The 24,861-nt window shown below is 40.9% G+C and overlaps 1 protein-coding gene and 19 non-coding genes across 22 annotated transcripts in view; all 20 read left to right on the plus strand.

The window, feature by feature from the left end:
* The window catches only part of LOC128666782 (gastrula zinc finger protein XlCGF7.1-like), a 272,466-nt gene that overhangs the window by 58,871 nt on the left and 188,734 nt on the right, over positions 1–24,861 (plus strand). The window lies entirely within an intron of this gene.
* On the plus strand, positions 18,429–18,569 carry LOC128637038 (U4 spliceosomal RNA). Its single transcript, XR_008398927.1, has one exon. It is a non-coding gene; the product is annotated as a U4 spliceosomal RNA (small nuclear RNA).
* On the plus strand, positions 18,753–18,893 carry LOC128637026 (U4 spliceosomal RNA). The gene has a single exon (XR_008398915.1). It is a non-coding gene; the product is annotated as a U4 spliceosomal RNA (small nuclear RNA).
* LOC128636842 (U4 spliceosomal RNA) lies at positions 19,096–19,236 on the plus strand. Its single transcript, XR_008398754.1, has one exon. It is a non-coding gene; the product is annotated as a U4 spliceosomal RNA (small nuclear RNA).
* Positions 19,420–19,560, plus strand: LOC128637021 (U4 spliceosomal RNA). Its single transcript, XR_008398910.1, has one exon. It is a non-coding gene; the product is annotated as a U4 spliceosomal RNA (small nuclear RNA).
* On the plus strand, positions 19,763–19,903 carry LOC128637065 (U4 spliceosomal RNA). The gene has a single exon (XR_008398953.1). It is a non-coding gene; the product is annotated as a U4 spliceosomal RNA (small nuclear RNA).
* Positions 20,102–20,242, plus strand: LOC128636957 (U4 spliceosomal RNA). The gene has a single exon (XR_008398852.1). It is a non-coding gene; the product is annotated as a U4 spliceosomal RNA (small nuclear RNA).
* Positions 20,437–20,577, plus strand: LOC128637028 (U4 spliceosomal RNA). Its single transcript, XR_008398917.1, has one exon. It is a non-coding gene; the product is annotated as a U4 spliceosomal RNA (small nuclear RNA).
* Positions 20,780–20,920, plus strand: LOC128637022 (U4 spliceosomal RNA). Its single transcript, XR_008398911.1, has one exon. It is a non-coding gene; the product is annotated as a U4 spliceosomal RNA (small nuclear RNA).
* On the plus strand, positions 21,123–21,263 carry LOC128636985 (U4 spliceosomal RNA). Its single transcript, XR_008398876.1, has one exon. It is a non-coding gene; the product is annotated as a U4 spliceosomal RNA (small nuclear RNA).
* On the plus strand, positions 21,466–21,606 carry LOC128637066 (U4 spliceosomal RNA). The gene has a single exon (XR_008398954.1). It is a non-coding gene; the product is annotated as a U4 spliceosomal RNA (small nuclear RNA).
* On the plus strand, positions 21,805–21,945 carry LOC128636959 (U4 spliceosomal RNA). Its single transcript, XR_008398853.1, has one exon. It is a non-coding gene; the product is annotated as a U4 spliceosomal RNA (small nuclear RNA).
* On the plus strand, positions 22,140–22,280 carry LOC128637007 (U4 spliceosomal RNA). Its single transcript, XR_008398896.1, has one exon. It is a non-coding gene; the product is annotated as a U4 spliceosomal RNA (small nuclear RNA).
* Positions 22,586–22,726, plus strand: LOC128636874 (U4 spliceosomal RNA). The gene has a single exon (XR_008398781.1). It is a non-coding gene; the product is annotated as a U4 spliceosomal RNA (small nuclear RNA).
* On the plus strand, positions 22,929–23,069 carry LOC128636913 (U4 spliceosomal RNA). The gene has a single exon (XR_008398815.1). It is a non-coding gene; the product is annotated as a U4 spliceosomal RNA (small nuclear RNA).
* Positions 23,375–23,515, plus strand: LOC128636875 (U4 spliceosomal RNA). Its single transcript, XR_008398782.1, has one exon. It is a non-coding gene; the product is annotated as a U4 spliceosomal RNA (small nuclear RNA).
* On the plus strand, positions 23,684–23,823 carry LOC128637078 (U4 spliceosomal RNA). The gene has a single exon (XR_008398961.1). It is a non-coding gene; the product is annotated as a U4 spliceosomal RNA (small nuclear RNA).
* LOC128636847 (U4 spliceosomal RNA) lies at positions 24,018–24,158 on the plus strand. The gene has a single exon (XR_008398757.1). It is a non-coding gene; the product is annotated as a U4 spliceosomal RNA (small nuclear RNA).
* LOC128636877 (U4 spliceosomal RNA) lies at positions 24,353–24,493 on the plus strand. Its single transcript, XR_008398784.1, has one exon. It is a non-coding gene; the product is annotated as a U4 spliceosomal RNA (small nuclear RNA).
* On the plus strand, positions 24,696–24,836 carry LOC128636851 (U4 spliceosomal RNA). The gene has a single exon (XR_008398762.1). It is a non-coding gene; the product is annotated as a U4 spliceosomal RNA (small nuclear RNA).

The raw sequence follows: 24,861 nt of genomic DNA on the forward strand, positions 1-24,861 counted from the left end.
ATTATAAGATTCTATATAAAATACCTTATTCAATTTAATTTATATTTTTAAGTAGATATTTACCCCTTTTGCCCTATGCCTGGGGTATAGCTTGTGTTATATATTTTTCGGCCTCCTTAGCTGATTCAAAAATTTGAGTATCCTCACCTATTGTTATTTTGAGTTTGGCTGGGTATATTAGAGTAGCTTGATAGCCTTGATTTATTAATCTTGTGCATATTGGAGCTAATTCTCTCCTTTTAACTGAGGTTTCCATTGAAAAATCTTGAAAGATCAAGATTTTAATGTTCCCCATTAGTATGGGTTGATTTTGTCTAAAGTGTTGGAGCAGAGTGAGTTTATCTTGGTAATTGAGTAGTTTAGCTATAATAGGTCTAGGGCGAGCTTTCGTTCTTTCCGGGTTATACCACCCTAACCTGTGAACTCTTTCAATTACAATTTGGGGATATGTTTGTGGTATTTGTAAGAGTTGTGGAATTGTCACTGTGATTAACTTATTTAGATCCTCGTACTGTTTTTCTTCGGGGACTCCAATTATTCTAATGTTATTTCTGCGCGCCCGATTCTCTAGATCTTCTATTTTTAATTGCATTCTCAGTACGTTGGCATTTATTTCCTTTAGGTTAGAATTATGGTTCAGGGTGGTATCCTCTATGTCAGATATTCTCTGCTCTACCTCATTGATTCTATTGGAGAACTGATGTATTTCTATAGTTAAAGAATTTATATCTTGTTTAATCTCGTCTCTTAATTGTTCAAACTTGGGAGATAGGGCTTCTGATATTTTAGTGACTAAAGTTTGTATGTCCAAGTGTTCGTGCGTAGGTGAGGGAGTATTTGTGTGGGTCTCTGCTATATTTTCTTGTGTATTTTTGTGTTTTCTCTCTCTTTGCTTGGCTGCCATGGCTGAGGGAGGAGTCTTGAGTTGTGCAGTGATATATTTATCCATATATTGTGCAAGATTGTGTAAATGTGATTATAAATCACGGTGAGAAAAATTAGGAAAACCAAGGTTGTAGTGTTAGGTTGTGATGTGATGGGGAGGAGAGTGAGGTAGAGAGAAAAAAGAAAAGAAAAAAAAAGAAAGAAAAAAAAAAAAAAGGGGGAGTGTGTTTGAAGTAAAAAATTATTTAGAACAGCTCAGTTGTAAGAATGAGTGGTTGAGTTCTTAATAAAAGTGTATTCGGTGTAGTATTGTGCGCAGCAAAAGTAAAAGTGTGAATCTTCGTCTTATTACAATGGATAAGAGTGTATTTGTGGTTTTTTTTTCCTTTTTCCCCTCCTCCCTTCCTTTATCTATGTGTTTATAAAGTTCTTATAGAGCCCTATTAAGTTAAGCAATGATATACGACTTGAGTTTACCACCCAATCTAATTTTGTGTCTTAATATTTATAAAGAGTTTGCCATATGCAATTATTATCAATCCTATCCCACAGGTTATGACACAATCTTTGTAACTATGATAATCTCAGTACAAGTTCCTTTTTTGGCCGAGTTAAGCTCAATCTATTTAGGCTCTGTGGATTCTTAAGCCAATTCTGCTTTTGTTTGATATGTACCTTCTCAGGTTAGTGTATTCTGTAAAAATTCCTTTCGCCTAAGATGTATACACTATATTCATATAGTATCAATTTTTACAACATTACAAATTTCAGTTTCATAAACAGATAAAAATCCATATAGTATAAATGATACTTTAGTCTTCATGTTATAGTGAGTCTTTTTTTTTAAGTTTTATATTATAAGCCCAGTAACAATTGGGAATTGCAATTAAACTTCCCTAGATGAAAAAAGAAAAAGATGAAAAGAAGATATATATATATATATATATATATATATATTTCTCTTGTTAAGTGTGTTCAGTCCACGGGTCATCCATTACTTATGGGATATATTCTCCTTCCCAACAGGAAGTTGCAAGAGGATCACCCAAGCAGAGCTGCTATATAGCTCCTCCCCTCACATGTCATATCCAGTCATTCTCTTGCAAGTCTCAACAAAGAAGGAGGTCGCGAGAGGAGATAGGAGTTTTTTACCTAATTATTCTTCAATCAAAAGTTTATTATTTTAAAATGGCACCGGAGTGTGCTGTTTTTTCGCTCAGGCAGTATTTAGAAGAAGAAACTGCCTGCGTTTTCTATGATCTTAGCAGACGTAACTAAGATCCACTGGCTGTTCTCGCACATTCTGAGGAGTGGGGTAACTTCAGAAAAGGGAATAGCATGCGGGGTCCCCCGCAAATGAGGTATGTGCAGTAATATTTTCTAGAAATGGAATTGACTAAGAAAACACTGCTGTTACCCATATGATGTAAGTACAGCCTTTAATGCAGTAGTAGCGACTGGTATCAGGCTGATAAATGTATGCGCAGTTGAGTTATTTTCTAGGGACTAGAATTTGACTGAGAAAATACTGTTATTACTGAAATAAATGTATGAGCCTTAACTGCAGTAGAAGCGACTGGTAGCAGGCTTAGTGATAACTTTGCATAACACTGGAAAGTTGTTTTTAAAACGTTTACTGGCATGTTATTCGTTTTGTGAGGTACTTTGGTGATAAATCTTTTTGGGCATGATTTTTTTCCATATGGCTAACGTATATTTCTGCATAGAAACTGTTGTAACAGGTCTCCCACTGTTGTAATATGAGTGGGAGGGGCCTTTTTTAGCGCCTTGTTGCGCAGTTAAAATTCTAACACAGTCTTCCTGCTTCTTCCTCCTTGATCCAGGACGTCTCCAGAGAGCTCAGGGGTCTTCAAAATTCATTTCTTCTGTTAAGTGTGATCAGTCCACGGGTCATCATTACTTCTGGGATATTACTCCTCCCCAACAGGAAGTGCAAGAGGATTCACCCAGCAGAGCTGCATATAGCTCCTCCCCTCTACGTCACTCCCAGTCATTCTCTTGCACCCAACGACTAGATAGGATGTGTGAGAGGACTATGGTGATTATACTTAGTTTTATATCTTCAATCAAAAGTTTGTTATTTTAAAATAGCACCGGAGTGTGTTATTACCTCTCTGGCAGAGTTTGAAGAAGAATCTACCAGAGTTTTGCTATGATTTTAGCCGGAGTAGTTAAGATCATATTGCTGTTCTCGGCCATCTGAGGAGTGAGGTAAACTTCAGATCAGGGGACAGCGGGCAGATGAATCTGCATAGAGGTATGTAGCAGTTTTTATTTTCTGACAATGGAATTGATGAGAAAATCCTGCCATACCGATATAATGTCATGTATGTATACTTTACACTTCAGTATTCTGGGGAATGGTACTTCACTAGAATTACACTGTAAGAAATACATAAAGCTGTTTAATAACTAGAGATTATGTTTAACGTTTTTGCTGGAATGTAAAATCGTTTTCATTTGCTGAGGTACTGTGTGAATAAATGTTTGGGCACTATTTTTCCACTTGGCAGTTGCTTAATCTGTTTTTCTGACAGTTTCTGTTCTCCCTCACTGCTGTGTGTGAGGGGGAGGGGCCGTTTTTTGGCGCTTTTTCTATGCATCAAATATTTCAGTCAGCAACTCATTGTATTCCCTGCATGATCCGGTTCATCTCTACAGAGCTCAGGGGTCTTCAAAACTTATTTTGAGGGAGGTAATTTCTCTCAGCAGAGCTGTGAGAATTATAGTTTGACTGAGATAAAAAACGTTTATTCTGTAATTTGTTTCCTGCTTTCAGAATTTGTTATCTTTGCTAATGGGATTAAACCTTTGCTAAAGTTGTGTTGTTTACAAAGATTGAGGCTATAACTGTTTCAATTTATTAATTTTCAACTGTCATAGATCTTCTGTGCTTCTTAAAGGCACAGTACGTTTTAATATTATTCTAATTGAATTGTATTTCCAAGTTGCAAGTTTATTTGCTAGTGTGTTAAACATGTCTGATTCAGAGGATGATACCTGTGTCATTTGTTGCAATGCCAAAGTGGAGCCCAATAGAAATTTATGTACTAACTGTATTGATGCTACTTTAAATAAAAGTCAATCTGTACAAATTGAACAAATTTCACCAAACAACGAGGGGAGAGTTATGCCGACTAACTCGCCTCACGTGTCAGTACCTACATCTCCCGCTCAGAGGGAGGTGCGTGATATTGTAGCGCCGAGTACATCTGGGCGGCCATTACAAATCACATTACAGGATATGGCTACTGTTATGACTGAGGTTTTGGCTAAATTACCAGAACTAAGAGGTAAGCGTGATCACTCTGGGGTGAGAACAGAGTGCGCTGATAATATTAGGGCCATGTCAGACACTGCGTCACAGGTGGCAGAACATGAGGACGGAGAACTTCATTCTGTGGGTGACGGTTCTGATCCAAACAGACTGGATTCAGATATTTCAAATTTTAAATTTAAACTGGAAAACCTCCGTGTATTACTAGGGGAGGTGTTAGCGGCTCTGAATGATTGTAACACAGTTGCAATACCAGAGAAAATGTGTAGGTTGGATAAATATTTTGCAGTACCGACGAGTACTGAGGTTTTTCCTATACCTAAGAGACTTACTGAAATTGTTACTAAGGAGTGGGATAGACCCGGTGTGCCGTTCTCACCCCCTCCGATATTTAGAAAAATGTTTCCAATAGACGCCACCACAAGGGACTTATGGCAAACGGTCCCTAAGGTGGAGGGAGCAGTTTCTACCTTAGCTAAGCGTACCACTATCCCGGTGGAGGATAGCTGTGCTTTTTCAGATCCAATGGATAAAAAGTTAGAGGGTTACCTTAAGAAAATGTTTGTTCAACAAGGTTTTATATTGCAACCCCTTGCATGCATTGCGCCGATCACGGCTGCAGCGGCATTCTGGATTGAGTCTCTGGAAGAGAACATTGGTTCAGCTACTCTGGACGACATTACGGACAGGCTTAGAGTCCTTAAACTAGCTAATTCATTCATTTCGGAGGCCGTAGTACATCTTACTAAACTTACGGCGAAAAATTCAGGATTCGCCATTCAGGCACGCAGGGTGCTGTGGCTAAAATCCTGGTCAGCTGATGTTACTTCTAAGTCTAAATTGCTTAATATACCTTTCAAAGGGCAGACCTTATTCGGGCCCGGGTTGAAAGAGATTATCGCTGACATTACAGGAGGTAAAGGCCATGCCCTGCCTCAGGACAAAGCCAAGACTAGACAGTCTAATTTTCGTTCCTTTCGTAATTTCAAAGCAGGAGCAGCATCAACTTCCTCTGCACCAAAACAGGAAGGAGCTGTTGCTCGCTACAGACAAGGCTGGAAACCTAACCAGTCCTGGAACAAGGGCAAGCAGACTAGGAAACCTGCTGCTGCCCCTAAAACAGCATGAATTGAGGGCCCCCGATCCGGGATCGGATCTAGTGGGGGGCAGACTTTCTTCGCCCAGGCTTGGGCAAGAGATGTTCAGGATCCCTGGGCGCTAGAGATAATATCTCAGGGATACCTTCTGGACTTCAAATACTCTCCTCCAAGAGAGAGATTTCATCTGTCAAGATTGTCAACAATCCAGACAAAGAAAGAGGCGTTTCTACGCTGCGTACAAGAGCTCTTGTTAATGGGAGTAATCCATCCAGTTCCACGATCGGAACAGGGACAGGGGTTTTACTCAAATCTGTTTGTGGTTCCCAAAAAAGAGGGAACTTTCAGACCAATCCTGGACTTAAAGATCCTAAACAAATTCCTAAGAGTTCCATCGTTCAAGATGGAGACTATTCGGACAATTTTACCTATGATCCAAGAGGGTCAATACATGACCACTGTAGATTTAAAAGATGCTTACCTTCACATACCGATTCACAAAGATCATTATCGGTACCTAAGGTTTGCCTTCCTAGACAGGCATTACCAGTTTGTGGCTCTTCCATTCGGATTGGCTACAGCTCCAAGAATCTTCACAAAGGTTCTGGGTGCTCTTCTGGCGGTACTAAGACCGCGGGGAATCTCGGTAGCTCCATACCTAGACGACATTCTGATACAAGCTTCAAGCTTTCAAACTGCCAAGTCTCATACAGAGTTAGTGCTGGCATTTCTAAGGTCACATGGATGGAAGGTGAACGAAAAGAAAAGTTCACTCGTTCCACTCACAAGAGTTCCCTTCCTGGGGACTCTTATAGATTCTGTAGAAATGAAGATTTACCTGACAGAGGACAGGCTAACAAGACTTCTAAGTGCTTGCCGCACCCTTCATTCCATTCAACACCCGTCAGTGGCTCAATGCATGGAGGTAATCGGCTTAATGGTAGCGGCAATGGACATAGTACCCTTTGCACGCTTACACCTCAGACCACTGCAACTGTGCATGCTAAGTCAGTGGAATGGGGATTACTCAGACTTATCCCCTTCTCTGAATCTGGATCAAGAGACCAGAAATTCTCTTCTATGGTGGCTTTCTCGGCCACATCTGTCCAGGGGGATGCCATTCAGCAGACCAGACTGGACAATTGTAACAACAGACGCCAGCCTTCTAGGTTGGGGTGCCGTCTGGAATTCTCTGAAGGCTCAGGGACAATGGAGTCAGGAGGAGAGTCTCCTGCCAATAAACATTCTGGAATTGAGAGCAGTTCTCAATGCCCTCCTGGCTTGGCCCCAGTTGACAACTCGGGGGTTCATCAGGTTTCAGTCGGACAACATCACGACTGTAGCTTACATCAACCATCAGGGAGGGACAAGAAGCTCCCTAGCTATGATGGAAGTATCAAAGATAATTTGCTGGGCAGAGTCTCACTCTTGCCACCTGTCAGCAATCCACATCCCGGGAGTGGAGAACTGGGAGGCGGATTTCTTAAGTCGTCAGACTTTTCATCCGGGGGAGTGGGAACTTCATCCGGAGGTCTTTGCCCAAATACTTCGACGTTGGGGCAAACCAGAGATAGATCTCATGGCGTCTCGACAGAACGCCAAGCTTCCTCGTTACGGGTCCAGATCCAGGGATCCAGGAGCAGTCCTGATAGATGCTCTGACAGCACCTTGGGACTTCAGGATGGCTTACGTGTTTCCACCCTTCCCGTTGCTTCCTCGATTGATTGCCAGAATCAAACAAGAGAGAGCATCAGTGATTCTAATAGCACCTGCGTGGCCACGCAGGACTTGGTATGCAGACCTGGTGGACATGTCATCCTGTCCACCTTGGTCTCTACCTCTGAAACAGGACCTTCTGATACAGGGTCCCTTCAAACATCAAAATCTAACTTCTCTGAAGCTGACTGCTTGGAAATTGAACGCTTGATTTTATCAAGACGTGGATTTTCTGAGTCAGTTATTGATACCTTAATACAGGCTAGGAAACCTGTTACCAGAAAGATTTACCATAAGATATGGCGTAAATACCTATATTGGTGTGAATCCAAAGGTTACTCTTGGAGTAAGGTTAGGATTCCTAGGATATTGTCTTTTCTACAAGAAGGTTTAGAAAAGGGTTTATCTGCTAGTTCATTAAAGGGACAGATCTCAGCTCTGTCCATTCTGTTACACAAACGTCTGTCAGAAGTCCCTGACGTCCAGGCTTTTTGTCAGGCTTTGGCCAGAATTAAGCCTGTGTTTAAAACTGTTGCTCCACCATGGAGTTTAAACCTTGTTCTTAATGTTTTACAGGGCGTTCCGTTTGAACCCCTTCATTCCATTGATATAAAGTTGTTATCTTGGAAAGTTCTATTTTTAATGGCTATTTCCTCGGCTCGAAGAGTCTCTGAATTATCAGCCTTACATTGTGATTCTCCTTATTTGATTTTTCATTCGGATAAGGTAGTCCTGCGTACTAAACCTGGGTTCTTACCTAAGGTAGTTACTAACAGGAATATCAATCAAGAGATTGTTGTTCCTTCCTTATGCCCAAATCCTTCTTCAAAGAAGGAACGTCTACTGCACAACCTGGATGTAGTCCGTGCTCTAAAATTTTACTTACAGGCAACTAAGGAATTTCGACAAACGTCTTCTCTGTTTGTCATTTACTCTGGGCAGAGGAGAGGTCAAAAAGCTTCCGCTACCTCTCTTTCTTTTTGGCTTCGTAGCATAATTCGTTTAGCTTATGAGACTGCTGGACAGCAGCCTCCTGAAAGAATTACAGCTCATTCTACTAGAGCTGTGGCTTCCACTTGGGCCTTCAAGAATGAGGCCTCTGTTGAACAGATTTGCAAGGCTGCAACTTGGTCTTCGCTTCATACTTTTTCCAAATTTTACAAATTTGACACTTTTGCTTCATCGGAGGCTATTTTTGGGAGAAAGGTTCTTCAGGCAGTGGTTCCTTCTGTATAAAGAGCCTGCCTATCCCTCCCGTCATCCGTGTACTTTTGCTTTGGTATTGGTATCCCAGAAGTAATGATGACCCGTGGACTGATCACACTTAACAGAAGAAAACATAATTTATGCTTACCTGATAAATTCCTTTCTTCTGTAGTGTGATCAGTCCACGGCCCGCCCTGTTTTTAAGGCAGGTAAATATTTTTTGATTTATACTCCAGTCACCACTTCACCCTTGGCTTTTCCTTTCTCGTTGGTCCTTGGTCGAATGACTGGGAGTGACGTAGAGGGGAGGAGCTATATGCAGCTCTGCTGGGTGAATCCTCTTGCACTTCCTGTTGGGGAGGAGTAATATCCCAGAAGTAATGATGACCCGTGGACTGATCACACTACAGAAGAAAGGAATTTATCAGGTAAGCATAAATTATGTTTTTTGAGGGAGGTAATCAGTCACAGCAGACCTGTGACAGTGTGTTTGACTGTGATAAAAGCGTTAAATCTTAAATTGATTATCCGTTTTTGGGTATTGAGGGGTTAATCATCCGTTTGCTAGTGGGTGCAATCCTCTGCTAAATTCATACATATACTGTTAAAATTGTTGGCTATAACTGAATTAGTTCATTGTTATTTCAACTGTGACAGTTTTTTGTGTTTTTAAAAGCGCTGCAGCGTTTTTTCTATTGCTTGTAAATTTATTGAAAGATTTTTTCCAAGCTTGCTAGCCTTCATTGCTAGTCTGTTTAAACATGTCTGATACAGATGAATCTACTTGTTCATTATGTTTAAAAGCCAATGTGGAGCCCAATAGAAATATGTGTACCAATTGTATTGATGTTACTTTAAATAAAAGTCAGTCTTTACTGGTAAAGAAATTATCACCAGACAACGAGGGGGAAGTTATGCCGCCTAACTCTCCTCACGTGTCAGTACCTTCGCCTCCCGCTCAGGAGGTGCGTGAGATTGTGGCGCCAAGTACATCAAGGCCCTTACAAATCACTTTGCATGATATGGCTAATGTTATGAAAGAAGTATTATCTAATTTGCCTGAGTTAAGAGGCAAGCGCGATAGCTCTGGGTTTAGGACAGAGCGCGCCGATGACACGAGAGCCATGTCCGATACTGCGTCACAATTTGCAGAACATGAGGACGGAGAGCTTCATTCTGTGGGTGACGGATCTGATCCGGGGAGACCGGATTCAGAAATTTCAAATTTTAAATTTAAGCTTGAGAACCTCCGTGTATTGCTAGGGGAGGTGTTAGCGGCTGGATAAATACTATGCGGTACCGGTGTGTACTGACGTTTTTCGTATACCTAAAAGGCTTACAGAGATTATTAGCAAGGAGTGGGATAGACCCGGTGTGCCCTTTTCCCCTCCTCCGATATTTAGAAAAATTTTCCCAATAGACGCCACCACACGAGACTTATGGCAGACGGTCCCTAAGGTGGAGGGAGCAGTTTCTACTTTAGCCAAGCGTACCACTATCCCGGTGGAGGATAGTTGTGCTTTCTCAGATCCAATTGATAAAAAATTAGAAGGTTACCTTAAGAAAATGTTTGTTCAACAAGGTTTTATATTACAGCCCCTTGCATGCATTGCGCCCGTCACTGCTGCAGCGGCATTCTGGTTTGAGTCTCTGGAAGAGGCTATTCGCACAGCACCATTGGATGAGATTATGAACAAGCTTAAAGCCCTTAAGCTAGCTAATGCGTTTGTTTCGGATGCCGTTGTGCATTTAACCAAACTAACGGCTAAGAACTCTGGATTCGCCATCCAGGCGCGCAGAGCGCTATGGCTTAAATCCTGGTCAGCAGATGTAACTTCTAAATCTAAATTGCTTAATATTCCTTTCAAAGGGCAAACCTTATTCGGGCCCGGCTTGAAAGAAATTATTGCTGACATTACTGGAGGTAAGGGTCACACCCTTCCTCAGGACAGGGCCAAACCAAAGGCCAAACAGTCTAATTTTCGTGCCTTTCGTAATTTCAAGGCAGGAGCAGCATCAACTTCCTCCGCTCCAAAACAGGAAGGGACTGCTACTCGTTACAGACAGGGTTGGAAAGGCAACCAGTCCTGGAACAAGGGCAAGCAGGCCAGAAAACCTACTTCTGCCCCTAAGACAGCATGAAGAAAGGGCCCCCTATCCGGAAACGGATCTAGTGGGGGGCAGACTTTCTCTCTTCGCCCAGGCCTGGGCAAGAGATGTCCAGGATCCCTGGGCGTTGGAGATCATATCTCAGGGATACCTTCTGGACTTCAAAACTTCTCCTCCACAAGGGAGATTTCATCTGTCAAGGTTATCAACAAACCTAATAAAGAAAGAGGCATTTCTACGATGTGTACAAGACCTCTTAGTAATGGGAGTGATCCACCCGGTTCCGCGGACGGAACAAGGGCAAGGTTTTTACTCAAATCTGTTTGTGGTTCCCAAAAAAGAGGGAACCTTCAGGCCAATCTTGGACCTGAAGATCTTAAACAAATTCCTAAGGGTTCCATCGTTCAAAATGGAAACTATTCGAACCATCCTACCCATGATCCAAGAGGGTCAGTATATGACCACAGTGGACTTAAAGGATGCCTACCTTCACATACCGATTCACAAAGATCATTATCGGTACCTAAGGTTTGCCTTTCTAGACAGGCATTACCAGTTTGTAGCTCTTCCCTTCGGGTTGGCTACTGCCCCGAGAATTTTTACAAAGGTTCTGGGCTCGCTTCTGGCGGGACTAAGACCGCAAGGCATAGCGGTGGCTCCGTACCTAGACGACATTCTGATACAAGCGTCAAGTTTTCAAAATGCAAAGTCTCATACAGAGATAGTTCTAGCATTTCTGAGGTCGCATGGGTGGAAAGTGAACATGGAAAAGAGTTCTCTGTTCCCACTCACAAGGGTTCCCTTTCTAGGGACTCTTATAGATTCTGTAGAGATGAAGATTTACCTGACGGAGTCCAGGTTATCAAAAATCCTAAATGCTTGCCGTGTCCTTCATTCCATTCCAAGCCCATCAGTAGCTCAGTGCATGGAAGTAATCGGCTTAATGGTCGCGGCAATGGACATAGTGCCATTTGCGCGCCTACATCTCAGACCGCTGCAACTATGCATGCTAAGTCAGTGGAATGGGGATTACTCAGATCTGTCCCCTTTACTAAATCTGGACCAGGAGGCTAGAGATTCTCTTCTCTGGTGGTTGTCGCGGCTTCATCTGTCCAAAGGAATGACTTTTCGCAGACCAGATTGGACGATTGTAACAACAGATGCCAGCCTACTAGGCTGAGGTGCGGTCTGGAACTCCCTGAAGGCTCAGGGATCGTGGACTCAGGAGGAGAAACTCCTCCCAATAAACATTCTGGAATTAAGAGCAATATTCAATGCTCTTCTAGCTTGGCCTCAGTTAGCAACACTGAGGTTCATCATATTTCAGTCGGACAACATCACGACTGTGGCTTACATCAATCATCAAGGGGGAACCAGGAGTTCCCTAGCGATGTTGGAAGTCTCGAAGATAATTCGCTGGGCAGAGTCTCACTCTTGTCATCTGTCAGCGATCTACATCCCAGGCGTGGAGAACTGGGAGGCGGATTTTCTAAGTCGCCAGACCTTTCATCCGGGGGAGTGGGAACTTCACCCGAAGGTGTTTGCTCAACTGATTCTTTGTTGGGGCGAACCGGAGCTGGATCTCATGGCATCTCGCCAGAATGCCAAGCTTCCTTGTTACGGATCCAGGTCCAGGGACCCGGGAGCGGTGCTGGTAGATGCATTAGCAGCCACTTGGGTTTTCAACATGGCTTATGTGTTTCCACCATTTCCGTTGCTACCTCGACTGATTGCCAGGATCAAACAGGAGAGAGCATCGGTGATTCTGATAGCGCCTGCGTGGCCACGCAGGACCTGGTATGCAGACCTAGTGGACATGTCGTCCTGTCCACCATGGTCTCTGCCTCTGAGGCAGGACCTTCTAATTCAGGGTCCTTTCAACCATCCAAGCCTAATTTCTCTGAGGCTGACTGCATGGAGATTGAACGCTTGATTCTATCAAAGCGTGGTTTTTCGGAGTCGGTTATTGATACGTTAATACAGGCTCGGAAACCTGTTACCAGAAAAATTTACCATAAGATATGGCGTAAATATTTATATTGGTGTGAATCCAAGAGTTACTCATGGAGTAAGGTTAGGATTCCTAGGATATTGGCTTTTCTATAAGAAGGTTTAGAAAAGGGTTTATCTGCTAGTTCGTTAAAGGGGCAGATTTCTGCTCTGTCTATTCTTTTACACAAACGTCTGGCAGAGAATCCAGACGTCCAGGCTTTTTGTCAGGCTTTGGCTAGGATTAAGCCTGTGTTTAAAACTGTTGCTCCTCCGTGGAGCTTAAACTTGGTTCTTAAAGTTCTTCAGGGTGTTCCGTTTGAACCCCTTCATTCCATTGATATTAAGCTTTTATCTTGGAAAGTTCTGTTTTTGATGGCTATTTCCTCGGCTCGAAGAGTCTCTGAGTTATCTGCCTTACATTGCGATTCTCCTTATCTGATTTTTCATTCAGACAAGGTAGTTCTGCGTACTAAACCTGGGTTTTTACCTAAGGTTGTTTCTAACAGGAATATCAATCAAGAGATTGTTGTTCCTTCATTATGTCCTAATCCTTCTTCAAAGAAGGAACGTCTTTTGCATAATCTGGACGTAGTCCGTGCCCTGAAGTTCTACTTACAGGCAACTAAAGATTTTCGGCAAACTTCTTCTCTGTTTGTCGTTTATTCTGGTCAGAGGAGAGGTCAAAAGGCTTCGGCCACCTCTCTCTCTTTTTGGCTTCGTAGCATAATACATTTAGCCTATGAGACTGCTGGACAGCAGCCTCCTGAAAGAATTACAGCTCATTCCACTAGAGCTGTGGCTTCCACCTGGGCCTTTAAGAATGAGGCCTCTGTTGAACAGATTTGCAAGGCTGCAACTTGGTCTTCACTTCATACCTTTTCAAACTTTTACAAATTTGACACTTTTGCTTCTTCGGAGGCTGTTTTTGGGAGAAAGGTTCTACAGGCAGTGGTTCCTTCTGTTTAATGTTCCTGCCTTGTCCCTCCCATCATCCGTGTACTTTAGCTTTGGTATTGGTATCCCATAAGTAATGGATGACCCGTGGACTGAACACACTTAACAAGAGAAAACATAATTTATGCTTACCTGATAAATTTATTTCTCTTGTAGTGTGTTCAGTCCACGGCCCGCCCTGTCTTTTTTTGAGGCAGTTCTAAATTTTAATTAAAACTCCAGTCACCACTGCACCCTATAGTTTTTCCTTTCTCGTCTTGTTTCGGTCGAATGACTGGATATAACATGTGAGGGGAGGAGCTATATAGCAGCTCTGCTTGGGTGATCCTCTTGCAACTTCCTGTTGGGAAGGAGAATATATCCCATAAGTAATGGATGACCCGTGGACTGAACACACTACAAGAGAAATAAATTTATCAGGTAAGCATAAATTATGTTATTTCCCTTTTTTTTTTTTTTTTCTTTTCCCCTATGTTTTTATAATGTAGCTAATTTAGCCTGGGGTTTCAATTATTAGTTAAGTATTTATTTGTGTGTTCTAGGCAAATTTTCCTAAGTCATAGGCATTTAAGGCTACTGCTATCTGCTAGTATCCTCAATATATTCCTGTGATTAATGTTTCTATTTTTGTCTATAGTAACATATATCAATTTTAATATATATCAAGCTAAGTGGTGGTGCTTTCCTTCTTAATATATAACTTGTATTTTTCCTCTTTCACTCACTCCTCTCCACCCAGCTGTCTTAGGACATAACCAACAAGCAGAAACTTATATAAATACTTTGTTCATGAAAAGGGGATCAAGTAGTCTGTTCAGGGTATTTATTTTTTAAATTTTTGCTCTATTAATTTTTATCCCTTTATCCAAGGAGCTTTGCTATAATAAAATCAATGCTACAAACTATGAGTACCAAGCAGATGCAATATAAAAGGAAAAAGAGAGAGAAATAGTTAATAAGCAATTATGGGCGGACAGAGGAAAAAAGAAAAAATAGCAAGAAACTTTTAGGTTTTGCTTTGTTTTTAGCTTTTCTTTTAAGTCCTCTCTTTCTTTTTGCGCTTCCAATCCCTCTCTTTTCCTTTCTAACCCCCTCTCTCCTCCGGGGACTTAACTTGTATTTTCCCTTCCTTCAGGATAGGTTTATATTGCTGTTAAGTTTACAGCTCACAGTTTATGGTATTAATTCAGTTCTAGGCTCTCTACAAAAGTTTTCTTTTTTTCGTCTCTTTCTCCTTCCCCTCTCCTGCTGAAAGTGAAGAATAAAAAATTATACCTGGTCCATTCTGCGGGTTATCTTAAGTCCATCTTTGTCCAGGATCCAATTCTGAGGCGACTTCTGGTCTCCTCCTCTCAGCACCGGTGGGGGGGGAGTAATTCACAGGAGCGGAGTTTTCCCCAGCCAAACCAAGCAGAGTTACATCAAGAGGTAGGTATCTGTCGTTTGATGTAAATTTACCCTGCTAGGTTTAAGATAGCCTTCTGCTGAGTGTGAAGAATACCTGACCCAGACTGTAGGATTAAGGCATTCAGCCAGCAGAACCCGGTCCACACGAGTAAGGCTCTGCATCTGGACTCCCTCACGCAGCACCGGTGGGAGGGAGCCAGTCGTTCAGGGGTTATGACGTCAGGTGACTCAGCGATCCGTCCGTGGAGCTGGGGGTAACAGAAAAAAAAGCTCCTATACTTTGGTATGTAACCGCTGCGGTTAGGCAATCACTCCTGGATTCCGTAGGCAAGCGAAGCACCACCCCTCCTCCGTGTCTCCTGAAGGGGTCTGTCGCCGTCAACAATCCACCTCAGATCTCCAGCTCTAAGCAAGAGGGCCCGGGGGGCAGCTTGTAGTCAGATCCGACCAGCTAACCAGGCAGCCAGTCCAGGTCTTGAGCGTGCACCTCTCACAGGTCAGTAGTTTCCTATGCGTTTTTTTAAAAGCAGGTATCCAGCTTTAGGTAAGTTCAGGGAGCTGGAGGGCTTTCCTTGTTTCCTTCTCAGCAGGTACTTACAGGGGAGAAGGCGGTGTATGGCATGCAAGGCTTGTTGGTTCTTTAAAAAGTCAGCAAAGAGGATAATATTATATAGAAGTATTATCTCACTTCAAAGATTTGAGCTTGTTGTCTAGTAGCTTTTTTCTTTCAAGACTACTTCTTGTCTCAATTTTGTATAAAAAATAGGAGTTATTCCAGTCCATATGTTTGCTGTAATATACAGCTCTGTGTGATAATTTGGCACTGTGTGTATGCTGGGAGCGGTTTAAAGTTGCTTGCTAGAGCCTCCCCAGGTCAGGAGTGTGTAGCACGAAAGATTTCTGCCAGCTGCTCTCCTCAGGATCTGGAGATCAAGTGCTAATTGACCTTGCACCTGTGCTCCTCCCACCAGCACACCTCTCCCTCCCACCTAGAGCATGCAATTTTAAGCAACTTTCTAATTTACTCCTATTATCAAATTATTTTCATTCTCTTGGTATCTTTATTTAAAATGCAAGAATGTAAGTTTAGATGCCGGCCCATTTTTAGTGAACACACTGTGTTGTTCTTGCTGATTGGTGGGTAAATTCACCTACCAATAAACAAGTGCTTTCCATGGTTCTGAACCAAAAAATAGCTTAGATGCCTTCTTTTTCAAAAATGGAAAGCAAAAGAACAAAAGAAAAATTGATAATAGGAGTAAATTAGAAAGTTGTTTAAAATTGCATGCTCTATCTGAATCACGAAAGAAAAAATTTGGGTTCAGTGTCCCTTTAATATAGTTGTATGTAACATTTAATAACATAAAGTGTAAAGTCGGTGAGGATTGATGACATATAATATGCAGTATCTTCGAAACGAGAATGCACCAAAGTCAGGCAGAGAATTGAGTCCCTTAGGGTGTATGGTGTCCAGCCTAAACATCCAATCTGCTTCTATCCTAAGAGGCTGTTTATTTATATCCCCACCACGTGGTAATTTAGGAATGTGGTCAATGAGGATCACTTTAATTGCAGATACTGGATGCTTGGCTATCAACCAGTGACGTGCAACTGGTTGCTTGGATTCTCCTTTCTTTAAAGCCTGTCTAATAGCAGCTCGATGGTTGGCCATTCTGTCTCGGATAGTCCCCTGGGTCTTCCCCACGTAATGTAGACCACATGGACAAATTATCATGTACACTACATATGTAGTGGTAAACGTGATAGAGTGGTTAACCATATATTTCTGACTGCCATGCGGTTGTTAAACTTTTTGGTGGCTATCATTCCATTACATGTGGTACAATTCGAGCACCAAAAGCATCCCTTGCGTATAGCCTTCCGATCATCATCTGTATAGCATTTAACGGGATCTGAGATGACCAACTGTCATGTCCCTTTAAATATGGGAGTGTCTATCCTGCTTCAGCCCTATATAACTCCTTACCACACTCTCCTAGTTGCTTAGTATTGGAGTCTTTTGCTATAGGACTGCTACAGCCAAGCCTACCTTCTCTGCAAACGTGTCTGCCTCTGCCTTTTTTGCCTGTCAGTTCCGGATTTCAAAGAGCGGTGATGTCACACGCCATCCTGCTTCACACAGCAGCAACACACTGTTCAGCTGCACTGTCTCCCAGACTGCCAGGACTTGCAAGCTCCTAATTCCTGCAGACCCTCTAATAATTTCTCAAGTAAGACCTGCTCTTAACATTCACTCCCCAGTGACTCAAATCATATATGAGCATACCAGACTCTTGTTTATCATATATATCTGCAAATGCTAAATCTATCTGAGCCAACTTTAACTAGCTATCTTAATATACTCTCTAAAGTTAGTTACTTATTATTTAGCCTTTTGCCTGATCTCTTTTTATAGCCTGTACTACTGAAATTCCAAACTAGTTTGTAATTATATTTTTCTATGTATCCATACTGGGGTTTCTATGTGTTACACTGCTGCAATTGTTTAGTGTTCACTCACAGGTGGCAGCTGTAGTGTAATCACCATTAACCCCTGCTAATAACTGAACTATGATGTCTGGGACCATCTTTTACTCTGATAGTAATTAATGATAATTCCCAGTATTCTTTGTACAACACACATACTATTTTTAGGTTATTCCTTTTAACTCAGCAGCTGAGGTTCTTAAAAATAAATTCCTTGCCTAACAGGATACGGCAAGACTTAAATCCTGACACCAACAGATCTCCAAGATTAGTGTTGCGTCTGTATTTTACTTTGGGGTTTAGTGTCCTTGGCAAATTTCAGTTTCGGATCCGAGAGTAGAATGTGCCAATGTTCCTTAATGGATTGTCCGACCTTCGAGGTGTTAGGGGCAAACGTGGTAGTCAATATGATATTCTTCTCAGTATTTTGCTGTCTTCTCTCCTTGGTTAGTAGTGTATCCTGCGTGACATCTTTGATTTGTTCCTTGACTGCTGCAAGGACACTCAATGAGTATCCTCTTTGTACAAATCTATTTTGCATCTCTTGTACTTGTGACTCCCCCTTCTCTTTGCTAGAATTCTTTCTAAGAGCTCTAATAAATTGTGATTTGATTATCCCTTTGCATATATATATATATATATATATATATATATATATACACAGGTGGCCCTCGTTTTACAACGGTTCAATTTACACCGTTTCAGAATAACAACCTTTTTTTCCAGTCATGTGACTGCTATTGAAAAGCATTGAGAAGTAGTGCATTTATTAAAATAGCCAGTAGGTGGAGCTGTCCACTTGTGTTGCAGCAAAGCCAAGCAAGCTGAAATTAATCAGTTTAACCAGACCTGAGCTATCGAGCAGATTTCAAAGGAACAAGTTCTTTCTGTCTATAAATCAGTCCAGATTGGAATGCATAGAAAGAAATGTTTGCAGAAAAATGCAAGTGAAGTCTGTGTTGTGTGATTATTTTATTAGGTTTATAGTGCTGTTTAGCATTTAAAGTCTTCATTTCAAAGCTTTAAAAATAATGTATTAGGTGTTACTTATGACAATTTTGAGAGGGGCCTGGAACCTATATCCCACACTTCCCATTGACTTACATTATAAACTGGGTTTCAATTTACAACGGTTTCAATGTACAACCATTCCTTCTGGAACCTAACCCCGGCGTAAACTGAGGGCTACCTGTATACTATATATATATATATATATATATATATATATATATATATATATATATATATATATGTCTAATCTCACGTGTAAGAGTGTTAGCTTTGCGCAGTGGCAGTATCGTATCCTATGAGGTTCAACCGAGGCGTGATTATTGCTAATTGAAAACTTTTACCAATACCCTGTCATGATGACTTGAAATATAGTTAGCATTGACAATTTTTGACAGTCTCTCAGGAGGCTGATTTTGTTTGTCTAAAATCAGATTATTTTTTAGAAACTATTAAGATTTTCTGACAATTGTGTAATTAGCATATTTTTTCTCCCACAAACCATTGTGGGAGAACTCCCAATGCATTTTTAGTCACCACAATTAAAATAAGATAGTCGTTTATGGCGCTCTTATCTCACGTGGAAGAGTGTTATCTTTGCGCAGTGGCAGTATCATAGCCTATGAGGTTCAACCGAGGCGTGATTATTGCTAATTGAAAACTTTTACCAATACCCCGGCATGATGACTTGAAATATAGTCAGCATTGACAAGTTTTGACAGCCTTTCAGGAGGCTAATTTTGTTTGTCTAAAATCAGATTATTTTTCATCAGCGCTCTCTTTAATTTAGAAACTATTACGCTTTTCTGGCAATTGTTTAATTAGCATATTTTGTCTCCCACAAACCATTGCGGCAGATCTCCCCATGCTTTTTAGTCACCACAATTAAAATAAGATAGTCGTTTATGGCGCTCTTATCTCACGTGGAAGAGTGTTAGCTTTGCGCAGTGGCAGTATCATAGCCTATGAGGTTCAACCGAGGCGTGATTATTGCTAATTGAAAACTTTTACCAATACCCCGTCATGATGACTTGAAATATAGTCAGCATTGACAATTTTTGACAGCCTCTCAGGAGGCTGATTTTGTTTGTCTAAAATCAGATTATTTTTTAGAAACTATTAAGATTTTCTGACCATTGTTTAATTAGCATATTTTTTCTCCCACAAACCATTGTGGGAGAACTCCCAATGCATTTTTAGTCACCACAATTAAAATAAGATAGTCGTTTATGGCGCTCTTATCTCACGTGGAAGAGTGTTAGCTTTGCGCAGTGGCAGTATCATAGCCTATGAGGTTCAACCGAGGCGTGATTATTGCTAATTGAAAACTTTTACCAATACCCCGGCATGATGACTTGAAATATAGTCAGCATTGACAAGTTTTGACAGCCTCTCAGGAGGCTGATTTTGTTTGTCTAAAATCAGATTATTTTTCATCAGCGCTCTCTTTAATTTAGAAACTATTACGCTTTTCTGGCAATTGTTTAATTAGCATATTTTGTCTCCCACAAACCATTGCGGCAGATCTCCCCATGCTTTTTAGTCACCACAATTAAAATAAGATAGTCGTTTATGGCGCTCTTATCTCACGTGGAAGAGTGTTAGCTTTGCTCAGTTGCAGTATCGTAGCCTATGAGGTTCAACCGAGGCGTGATTATTGCTAATTGAAAACTTTTACCAATACCCCGGCATGATGACTTGAAATATAGTCAGCATTGACAAGTTTTGACAGCCTCTCAGGAGGCTGATTTTGTTTGTCTAAAATCAGATTATTTTTCATCAGCGCTCTCTTTAATTTAGAAACTATTACGCTTTTGTGACAATTGTTTAGCATATTTTTTCTCCCACAAACCATTGCGGCAGATCTCCCCATGCTTTTTAGTCACCACAATTAAAATAAGATAGTCGTTTATGGCGCTCTTATCTCACGTGGAAGAGTGTTAGCTTTGCGCAGTGGCAGTATCGTAGCCTATGAGGTTCAACCGAGGCGTGATTATTGCTAATTGAAAACTTTTACCAATACTCCGTCATGATGACTTGAAATATAGTCAGCATTGACAATTTTTGACAGTCTCTCAGGAGGCTGATTTTGTTTGTCTAAAATCAGATTATTTTTCATCAGCACTCTCATTTAGAAACTATTACGCTTTTGTGACAATTGTTTAGCATATTTTTTCTCCCACAAACCATTGAGGCAGATCTCCCCATGCTTTTTAGTCACCACAATTAAAATAAGATAGTCGTTTATGGCGCTCTTATCTCACGTGGAAGAGTGTTAGCTTTGCGCAGTGGCAGTATCGTAGCCTATGAGGTTCAACCGAGGCGTGATTATTGCTAATTGAAAACTTTTACCAATACCCCGTCATGATGACTTGAAATATAGTCAGCATTGACAATATTTAACAGCCTTTCAGGAGGCTCATTTTGTTTGTCTAAAATCAGATTATTTTTCATCAGCGCTCTCTTTAATTTAGAAACTATTACGCTTTTCTGACAATTGTTTAATTAGCATATTTTTTCTCCCACAAACCATTGCGGCAGATCTCCCCATGCTTTTTAGTCACCACAATTAAAATAAGATAGTCGTTTATGGCGCTCTTATCTCACGTGGAAGAGTGTTAGCTTTGCGCAGTGGCAGTATCATAGCCTATGAGGTTCAACCGAGGCGTGATTATTGCTAATTGAAAACTTTTACCAATACCCCGGCATGATGACTTGAAATATAGTCAGCATTGACAAGTTTTGACAGCCTCTCAGGAGGCTGATTTTGTTTGTCTAAAATCAGATTATTTTTCATCAGCGCTCTCTTTAATTTAGAAACTATTACGCTTTTCTGACAATTGTTTAATTAGCATATTTTTTCTCCCACAAACCATTGCGGCAGATCTCCCCATGCTTTTTAGTCACCACAATTAAAATAAGATAGTCGTTTATGGCGCTCTTATCTCACGTGGAAGAGTGTTAGCTTTGCGCAGTGGCAGTATCATAGCCTATGAGGTTCAACCGAGGCGTGATTATTGCTAATTGAAAACTTTTACCAATACCCCGTCATGATGACTTGAAATATAGTCAGCATTGACAAGTTTTGACAGCCTCTCAGGAGGCTGATTTTGTTTGTCTAAAATCAGATTATTTTTCATCAGCGCTCTCTTTAATTTAGAAACTATTACGCTTTTCTGGCAATTGTTTAATTAGCATATTTTGTCTCCCACAAACCATTGCGGCAGATCTCCCCATGCTTTTTAGTCACCACAATTAAAATAAGATAGTCGTTTATGGCGCTCTTATCTCACGTGGAAGAGTGTTAGCTTTGCTCAGTTGCAGTATCGTAGCCTATGAGGTTCAACCGAGGCGTGATTATTGCTAATTGAAAACTTTTACCAATACCCCGGCATGATGACTTGAAATATAGTCAGCATTGACAAGTTTTGACAGCCTCTCAGGAGGCTGATTTTGTTTGTCTAAAATCAGATTATTTTTCATCAGCGCTCTCTTTAATTTAGAAACTATTACGCTTTTGTGACAATTGTTTAGCATATTTTTTCTCCCACAAACCATTGCGGCAGATCTCCCCATGCTTTTTAGTCACCACAATTAAAATAAGATAGTCGTTTATGGCGCTCTTATCTCACGTGGAAGAGTGTTAGCTTTGCGCAGTGGCAGTATCGTAGCCTATGAGGTTCAACCGAGGCGTGATTATTGCTAATTGAAAACTTTTACCAATACTCCGTCATGATGACTTGAAATATAGTCAGCATTGACAATTTTTGACAGTCTCTCAGGAGGCTGATTTTGTTTGTCTAAAATCAGATTATTTTTCATCAGCACTCTCATTTAGAAACTATTACGCTTTTGTGACAATTGTTTAGCATATTTTTTCTCCCACAAACCATTGAGGCAGATCTCCCCATGCTTTTTAGTCACCACAATTAAAATAAGATAGTCGTTTATGGCGCTCTTATCTCACGTGGAAGAGTGTTAGCTTTGCGCAGTGGCAGTATCGTAGCTTATGAGGTTCAACCGAGGCGTGATTATTGCTAATTGAAAACTTTTACCAATACTCCGTCATGATGACTTGAAATATAGTCAGCATTGACAATTTTTGACAGTCTCTCAGGAGGCTGATTTTGTTTGTCTAAAATCAGATTATTTTTCATCAGCACTCTTTAATTTAGAAACTATTACGCTTTTCTGACAATTGTTTAGCATATTTTTTCTCCCACAAACCATTGCGGCAGATCTCCCCATGCTTTTTAGTCGTTTATGGCACTCTTATCTCACGTGGAAGAGTGCTAGCTTTGCGCAGTGGTAGTATCGTAGCCTATGAGTTTCAAACCATTGTGGCAGATCTCCCCATGCTTTTTAGTCACCACAATCAAAATAAGATAGTCGTTTATGACGCCCTTATCTCACGTGGAAGAGTGTTAGCTTTGCGCAGTGGCAGTATCGTAGCCTATGAGGTTCAACCGAGGCGTGATTATTGCTAATTGAAAACTTTAACCAATACCCCGTCATGATGACTTGAAATATAGTCAGCATTGACAATTTTTGACAGCCTCTCAGGAGGCTGATTTTGTTTGTCTAAAATCAGATTATTTTTTATCAGCACTCTCTTTAATTTAGAAACTATTACGCTTTTCTGACAATTGTTTAATTAGCATATTTTTTCTCCCACAAACCATTGCGGCAGATCTTCCCATGCTTTTTAGTCACCACAATCAAAATAAGATAGTCGTTTATGGCGCTCTTATCTCACGTGGAAGAGTGTTAGCTTTGCGCAGTGGCAGTATCGTAGCCTATGAGGTTCAACCGAGGCGTGATTATTGCTAATTGAAAACTTTTACCAATACCCCGTCATGATGACTTGAAATATAGTCAGCATTGACAATTTTTGACAGCCTCTCTGGAGGCTGATTTTGTTTGTCTAAAATCAGATTATTTTTCATCAGCACTCTTTAATTTAGAAACTATTACGCTTTTCTGACAATTGTTTAGCATATTTTTTCTCCCACAAACCATTGCGGCAGATCTCCCCATGCTTTTTAGTCGTTTATGGCGCTCTTATCTCACGTGGAAGAGTGCTAGCTTTGCGCAGTGGTAGTATCGTAGCCTATGAGGTTCAAACCATTGTGGCAGATCTCCCCATGCTTTTTAGTCACCACAATCAAAATAAGATAGTCGTTTATGACGCCCTTATCTCACGTGGAAGAGTGTTAGCTTTGCGCAGTGGCAGTATCGTAGCCTATGAGGTTCAACCGAGGCGTGATTATTGCTAATTGAAAACTTTAACCAATACCCCGTCATGATGACTTGAAATATAGTCAGCATTGACAATTTTTGACAGCCTCTCAGGAGGCTGATTTTGTTTGTCTAAAATCAGATTATTTTTTATCAGCACTCTCTTTAATTTAGAAACTATTACGCTTTTCTGACAATTGTTTAATTGGCATATTTTTTCTCCCACAAACCATTGCGGCAGATCTTCCCATGCTTTTTAGTCACCACAATCAAAATAAGATAGTCGTTTATGGCGCTCTTATCTCACGTAGCCTATAAAGTTCAACCGAGGCGTGATTATTGCTAATTGAAAACTTTTACCAATACCCCGTCATGATGACTTGAAATATAGTCAGCATTGACATTTTTTGACAGCCTCTCAGAAGGCTGATTTTGTTTGTCTAAAATCAGATTATTTTTCATCAGCACTCTCATTTAGAAACTATTACGCTTTTGTGACAATTGTTTAGCATATTTTTTCTCCCACAAACCATTGCGGTAGATCTCCCCATGCTTTGTAGTCACCACAATTAAAATAAGATAGTGGTTTATGGCACTCTTATCTCACGTGGAAGTGTGTTAGCTTTGCGCAGTGGCAGTATCGTAGCCTATGAGGTTCAACCGAGGCATGATTATTGCTAATTGAAAACTTTTACCAATACCCCGTCATGATGACTTGAAATATAGTCAGCATTGACAATTTTTGACAGCCTCTCAGGAGGCTGATTTTGTTTGTCTAAAATCAGATTATTTTTCATCAGCGCTCCCTTTAATTTAGAAACTATTCTGACAATTGTTTAATTAGCATATTTTTTCTCCCACAAACCATTGTGGCAGATCTCCCCATGCTTTTTAGTCACCACAATCAAAATAAGATAGTCGTTTATGACGCCCTTATCTCACGTGGAAGAGTGTTAGCTTTGCGCAGTGGCAGTATCGTAGCCTATGAGGTTCAACCGAGGCGTGATTATTGCTAATTGAAAACTTTAACCAATACCCCGTCATGATGACTTGAAATATAGTCAGCATTGACAATTTTTGACAGCCTCTCAGGAGGCTGATTTTGTTTGTCTAAAATCAGATTATTTTTTATCAGCGCTCTCTTTAATTTAGAAACTATTACGCTTTTCTGACAATTGTTTAATTAGCATATTTTTTCTCCCACAAACCATTGCGGCAGATCTTCCCATGCTTTTTAGTCACCACAATCAAAATAAGATAGTCGTTTATGGCGCTCTTATCTCACGTGGAAGAGTGTTAGCTTTGCGCAGTGGCAGTATCGTAGCCTATGAGGTTCAACCGAGGCGTGATTATTGCTAATTGAAAACTTTTACCAATACCCCGTCATGATGACTTGAAATATAGTCAGCATTGACAATTTTTGACAGCCTCTCAGGAGGCTGATTTTGTTTGTCTAAAATCAGA

This window comes from Bombina bombina, chromosome 7, assembly GCF_027579735.1.
Source record: "Bombina bombina isolate aBomBom1 chromosome 7, aBomBom1.pri, whole genome shotgun sequence".
NCBI classification, from domain to species: Eukaryota; Metazoa; Chordata; class Amphibia; order Anura; family Bombinatoridae; genus Bombina; species Bombina bombina.